The 6,714-nt window shown below is 42.2% G+C and overlaps 1 non-coding gene across 1 annotated transcript; it reads right to left on the reverse strand.

Moving 5' to 3' along the window:
* Window positions 1-324: 324 nt before the first annotated feature.
* On the reverse strand, window positions 325-443 carry LOC145398524 (5S ribosomal RNA). The gene has a single exon (XR_013897125.1). It is a non-coding gene; the product is annotated as a 5S ribosomal RNA (ribosomal RNA).
* Between the last annotated feature and the right edge of the window lie 6,271 nt (window positions 444-6,714).

The following is a 6,714-nucleotide window of genomic DNA, read 5'->3' on the forward strand; positions in this document are numbered from 1 at the left end:
CTGTATTCTATATATAGCAAGACTTCAAAGATGGGTTGCACCGAGCCCTGGCTTATGGCAACGGGCTGGCTAGCCTACGATTTCAATACGTGGCTAACTCGGAGACAAGGGTAATAATAGTCTGGACCCTGGGAAGGTCCGTTATTAGCTCTGGTACCTCAATAGGATTGTAATTTGGAACCAGAACTGTCTGTTTAATATTATATATTCATTCATTCATTGCCAGACGCCATGTATCCCAGACGGGGTGACCAAGGGCTTAGAGTTAATTGTTTTACAGGGAGGGGCACTAATCCTCCACCAACCCCACTTGACTCGTAGGGATGCCAACAGCATCTGGTGTTCCCAGGCGGTCACCCATCCAAGTACTAACCAGACCCAACGTTGCTTAACTTCGCTGATCGGACGGGAAGCGGTGTACTCAACGTGGTTTGGCCGTTGGCATATATATATATATTGTTACGGAACAGAGGGAGATAATGAACACATCAAGTGAGAATACTAAAATCACTACTGTCCCGCGAAGTTCCAGGTTCAAAACAAAAGAGTTAGGTAAAATTACAAGTTAAAGTTTAATGCTCAAACTAACAACTAAACATTCAGGACTCATAAGAATAAAGTAATGGCAAAACAGGTTACATATATGGTTAACTGCAATAGCCGCTATTAACATGAATTTAGCAAGAGCAAATTTATCTAAGTCAGCCCTGATAAATGAGAAAACCGGATAATGCTGAGTTAAAGCAAGATATATTATTACAGATACAAAATATTAATAATGGCTGACATCAAAAGCTCTACATGAATCACAAAAACCTTACCAGGCCTGCGAATTAACGCCTTATGCTATACAGTACAAGAAAAAATGTAATAACACTTATACTCAAATTATACAGCAGCCAGATGGTTGGAGACTTCCTGAGCACTCACAAAGATAATACACTATACAGGGGAGGACAGAGATGTGAACCAAATGAGGAGTAGATCTAAGTGGCAATAATGCAGAGACTGAGCTCATTATATAGGGGCCGGCAGAGCTTGATTCAACTTGTAAGAAGGACACGGAAATGAAGGCACAGGGGAGGAAGAGTTAACAGTCCTGCTCTGAACAACAGAAAGAACGACTTATTCTACTATAAGGGGAGAAGGGGGAAGTGAGGTAGAACACGCAAGCCTGGTCACTATGGATGCCACGAGGCGAATCGTGATCAAACATGCAACATACTGTACGTTAGAATTATACAAAGGATGATGAAATCATAGGCTATGTAACAATATATATATATATATATATATATATATATATATATATAAATATATATATATATATATATATATATATATATATATATATATATATATATATATATATATATATACTGCTTCATATAAACTATATTATTTACATTAATTGTATAAAAAAAATCCTGTCTACTTACCTTCGTTTCTATGTCCTAAACAGTATCAGCAACAAATAAACCCATCTTTATGATGACGTCTTGTTATAATTGTTCTTAGTACTGTATCTTCAGATGAGTATTATCGACTTTGAAAAGATCTTTCCTGATGAAGTATTTAACCTTCATCCTCCGGGTCAGAAGCATACTCGTCATGACGGAAGGGTTCTAGTCCTTCAGATCATGAGTATACTACACACAGTTGCAGCTACGACTTAGTTTGAAGAGGGCGCTCAAATACTAAGTCTCAGATGGCCTGTGGCGTCTTATCCAAGTCATCTGAGTGTGCAAGCTGCCTCATCAGTCACCAGGTTACCATGATGGAGTTAACAGGTTTCTGCTTCGTCCCAGTCCTTGCTTGCCCCCCCATGGTGTGCCACCTCCACACACCCCCACACCCTCCATGCCGCCCCCGCCAAATCGTCCAAGAAAGGGGCTGAGTTATAGCGCCTGAGGGCATGAACTGGACATTCTAGTCTTTCTTCTGTCAAGCCATAAATCGTCATCATAAGAGGAGATGTATCACATGGAGAACATGGCACCACCTTTACTCCGTTCTTCCTACGATGCCTTTCCTGGGGGAAAGTGATGTATTTGTATGTTTTTTTTTTTCCTTGGTTTTTGCTCCTACAGTCTAATTAGTGTACGACAGTGACATAAGTAAATAATTTATGAAAATGATTTTAGAAGATATTGTACACAAGTGATATAGCACATAGTTTACAAAGGTTGTTTGTGAAGGTAGTGTGTGAGTGACGTGTGCTTCATGACAGTGACGTGCTAAAATGTGTGCAGCAGTGAAATGTACATATTTAATGGCAGTGACACGAGTGTATAGTAATTGTAAATATTGATTTCTAAAAAAAAAAAAATTCAGATATGTGACTCTAGAAAAAGTTATTTCATCAGTAATAACTTTGACGTGGATAGAAAACAAGTGCCTGTTTATCCTTTATTTTCATAGAGTAAGAATTAAAAAACCATTTCTAGAGAAAGAAGTGTTTTGCACCTAACAGATAAGTGCGCCGAATTATATAAAAGCAACAGGAGAAAAATTTATTCGAGAAAGTAGGGGCCAAGGTGAAGTATGGTGAAGCGGCCTGAGATTCTAACAAAGGTTTCTCCTGTCACCCCCTGGGGGTAGGGGGGTTTCAAGAATACTCCCCCAGTATCCCTGCTTGTTGTACGAGGCGACTAAAAGGGTTGGTGGTGGGTTAGTGCCCCACCACGTAGAAAGAACTAACTAAAAAAGCGAATAAAGTGCCTCGGACCCGGACGGACCATACACTGACGACTAAGAAATGGACAAAGGACATTCTGAGGGTGGGAACATGGAATGTGAGAGGAGTGAATGATGAAGTGAAAGAGAGAGAGGTTGTCCAGGTGCTTGAGGATGCAAAAGTGGATATATGTGGATTGACTGAAACTAAATGGAGAAGGTGAAAGGATGAGAGAATGGGAATATGGTGTAGGTATATGTGCGGGAGTCAGTGAGAATGAGAGGGCAAGAGAGGGAGTATGTCTGATGATAAGCAAGAAGTGGAAGGAGAATATAAGAGAGTATGGAACAGTGGGTGCAAGGATTGTATGGGTGAGGATGAAAGTAGGTATACAAGCGTGGGTGATTGTATGTGTGTATGCTCCAACAGAGGATCGAGTGGCAAGTGTGAAAGATGAGTTTTGGGCGAGAGTAGAAGCATGTATGGACAAGTCTGAGAGGAGCGAGAGAGTGCTGTTGATTGGAGACATGAATGGCAAAGTTGGGAATGTACAAGTGGATGGAGTGGTTGGTCAGTGGGGTGTGCCAGCTGAAGTAGATGGGAATGGTAGTGCTTTGGTGGACATCTGTGCTGGTAAGGGGTTGGCAATAGCCAACACCAACTTTCGTCATAAGATGATCCACCGGTATACATGGAGAGTAATGAGGAGGATGGATGGTAAACTTGTTGAACGAAAGGCAGTGATAGACTACGTGTGTGTGGATGAGCGAATGAGAAGACAAGTGTTGGATGCAAGAGTGTGGAGAGGGTGGGGGAATGGAGTCTCGGACCATCACTTAGTGATGGCCAAGGTAGAGCTGCAAAGAAAGTGGTTGAGGAGACGAAGGGGAAGACAGGAGGAAGCAGCTCCTGTGAGAAGAGTGGAGAAATTGCAAGATAGTGAGAAAATGACAGAGTATAAGAGCATAGTGGAAGAAAGATTGGGAAGGTATGAGCTAGAGCGGATGGAAAGGGTGGAAGACGTATGTAAGATATTCAAGGAAGAGGTAAGCGCAGCATGTGAGGCGGTTTGTGGAGTGAGGAGGAGATGCAAGGGTGTGCAAGGGACAGCATGGTGGAATGATGAGGTGAAACGAGCTGTGGAACAAAAGAAGAAGGCATATGGTGAATGGTTAGCGAGTAGAGGTAGGGGAGAAGATGAGAGAGAGAAGAGAGAGGTATATGTGAGCAGGAGAAGGGAGGTTAAGAGACTGGTGAAGGAGAGTAAGAAGAAAGTGGATGAAGAGTTTGGGAGGAATCTGAGTGTGAAATGGAGGGAGAGTAAGAAATTGTTTTGGAAGGAGGTAAAGAAAGTAAGGCAGTGTGAAAGGGGAAATAGTAGGGGAGTGAAAGATAGGAATAATAGATTGTTGGTGGAGAAGAGAGAGAAATTGAGGAGATGGAAGGAGCACTTTGAGGATTTGTTGAATGTAGAGAGTGAGAGCAGTGTGAGTATAAGTGGTTGGGGAATGGCTGGGAGAAGAAGAGATGAGAGGAGGGAGGAAGAGATCAGTAGGTCGGAAGTAGTGGAAGCGATGAAGAAGATTAAGCTGGGAAAGGCCCCAGGAATTGATGGAGTGTGTGGTGAAATGCTTAGGTATGGGGGTGAGATTGTTGTGGAATGGATATGGAAGTTGTGTAGATTGGCTTGGGAAGAGGGAAGGGTTCCAGAGGACTGGAAATCAGGTATAATTGTTCCTCTGTACAAAGGAAAAGGGGAGAGAGAAGTATGTGGTAACCATAGGGGTATTTGCCTTCTTAGTGTGACTGGTAAAATATATGGTAGAATACTCATTGATAGGGTTAGGCATATGACAGAGGAACTAGTTGGAGAAGAACAAGGGGGATTTAGGAAGGGAAAAAGGTGTGTAGATCAGATATTTGTTCTAAGATGTTTAGTGGAGAAGTATCTAGAGAAGGGAAGGAAAGTGTATGTTGCCTTCATGGACTTGGAGAAAGCTTATGACAGAATAGATAGGCAAGGTATGTGGAAGGTATTAAGAATATATGGAGTGGAGGGGAAATTGTTGAGTACTGTGAAGAGTATGTACGAGGGAGCTAGGGCTACGGTGCGAGCAGATGGTGAGCTGAGTGAGTTCTCTGATCTCAATGTGGGACTGAAACAGGGGTGTGTGATGTCTCCATGGCTATTTAATATATATATGGATGGGGTTGTAAAGGAGGTGCAAGGTAGGGCAGTGGATGTGGGGGTGACCCTAATGAATGAGGGTGAGATTTGGAAGCTTCCGGTGTTGCTGTTTGCTGATGATACAGTATTGTTGAGTGAAGATGAATGGGAGTTGCAAGGTTTGGTGAATGAATTTGGGACAGTGTGTAGGAGGAGGAAGCTGAAAGTTAATGTAAACAAAAGTAAAGTTATGGTGTTTGAGAGGAATGAAGTCACAGAGTGTGCAGTGAGGTTGGATGGTGAGGATATGGAGAATGTGAGTGCATTCAAGTACTTGGGTAGTGTGATGAGTAAGGATGGAACTTTGGGGGATGAAGTACGTGAAAGGGTACAGCAGGGAAGAAAGGTTGTTGGTACACTGAAAGCAGTGATGAGAAATAGGGAGGTGAGTATGGAAGTTAAGAAGTCATTGCATGATGGTATTGTGATCCCTACCCTGACGTATGGAAGCGAGGCGTGGACCTTGCAAGAGGGGAACAAGTCAAGAGTGAGAGCAGTGGAAATGAGTTACTTGAGAGGAGCATGTGGAGTGACGTGGAGGGACAGGTTGACGAATGAAGAAGTGAAGGAACGTTGTGGGGTAGATGTGGATGTGGTTGAAAAGATTAGGAGAAATACACTGAGGTGGTTTGGACATGTGGAGAGAATGGAGAATGAAAGACTGACTAAGAGTGTGTATGTAGGTGAGGTGGAGGGAGGGAGAGGGAGGGGTAGACCGAGGATGAGGTGGAGGGATGGAGTTGAGAGGTATATGAGGGAGGGGGGGGGTGAGTTGGGGGGAGGGTAGTCAAATGGTGGGTGACAGAGTGACTTGGAGGCGTTTTGTCTGCGGCCACCCTTTGCGGGATTAGGGCGTCGGGCTATAGATAGATAGATAGATAGATGTAACATTATTCGGAGGTGATGTATATATCTGACAACAGTGGCATGTGTATATATAAATAAAAAATAGTATTTTGTAGAAAAATAAGGCTTAGATATATGTGCCTGTAGAAAAACAGGTAAAAATCTAGATTCCACCAAAAACACAATTACGAGATTTTGATCGTTTATTTTTTCGGGTTTTTAGACAATTCTAAGACACTTTTCTTCAATGGCATTTTCAACGCAAATCATTTTTATTTTACTCATGCGGACAGCCATGCCTAACCTAACCTTCAGGAGTAAAATGAAAATAATCTGCAACGAAATGCTATAGAAGAGGTGTCTTAGGATTGTCTAAAATACCGAAAAAAGGGATCAAAGACTCGTAATTATGTTTTTGGTTGAAACTATGATAATACTGAAAAATAGGTGTTTTTATCAATAATAACTTTAATGCGGTTAGAAAAGTGTCTGTTAAAACATTATTTTCGAGTAAGAAATAAGAATAAGATATTTCTAGAAAAAAAAAAAAGTTAGCACAGCGAGTGGTAAATAAAAAAATAAAAATGTAACAAACCGGTAGGCGACAATGGCCAGCTCCAAGTGGACCAGTTTTGTATTGAGGCACTTCAGTGCAACATTCCACCCAAGAATCATGGCCCTGGTTTAATAATCTTTGGAGCCTTAGCATTTCAGGTGAGCAATGTCGTACTTTTAGCTCCTTTCATATTTTCCCGCACTTGACGACCTTTGACCCCTGACCTGGCAGATATAGGCCACGCATGTAGAAGCACACTTGTAGTATTCATTAACGTCAATAAGCATGCACAGTTTCATTCGATTCCATCCACCCACTGTAGAGCTAGGGAACTTGAAATTCGTAGAAATACCCACCAGAGGTACAACTCCTAGATGACACTGCCAGCGACTGGAAGTGAGCTTCGAC

Source organism: Coenobita brevimanus, chromosome 45 (assembly GCF_032717465.1).
Source record: "Coenobita brevimanus isolate Jiangsu-jjx chromosome 45, ASM3271746v2, whole genome shotgun sequence".
NCBI lineage: Eukaryota > Metazoa > Arthropoda > Malacostraca > Decapoda > Coenobitidae > Coenobita > Coenobita brevimanus.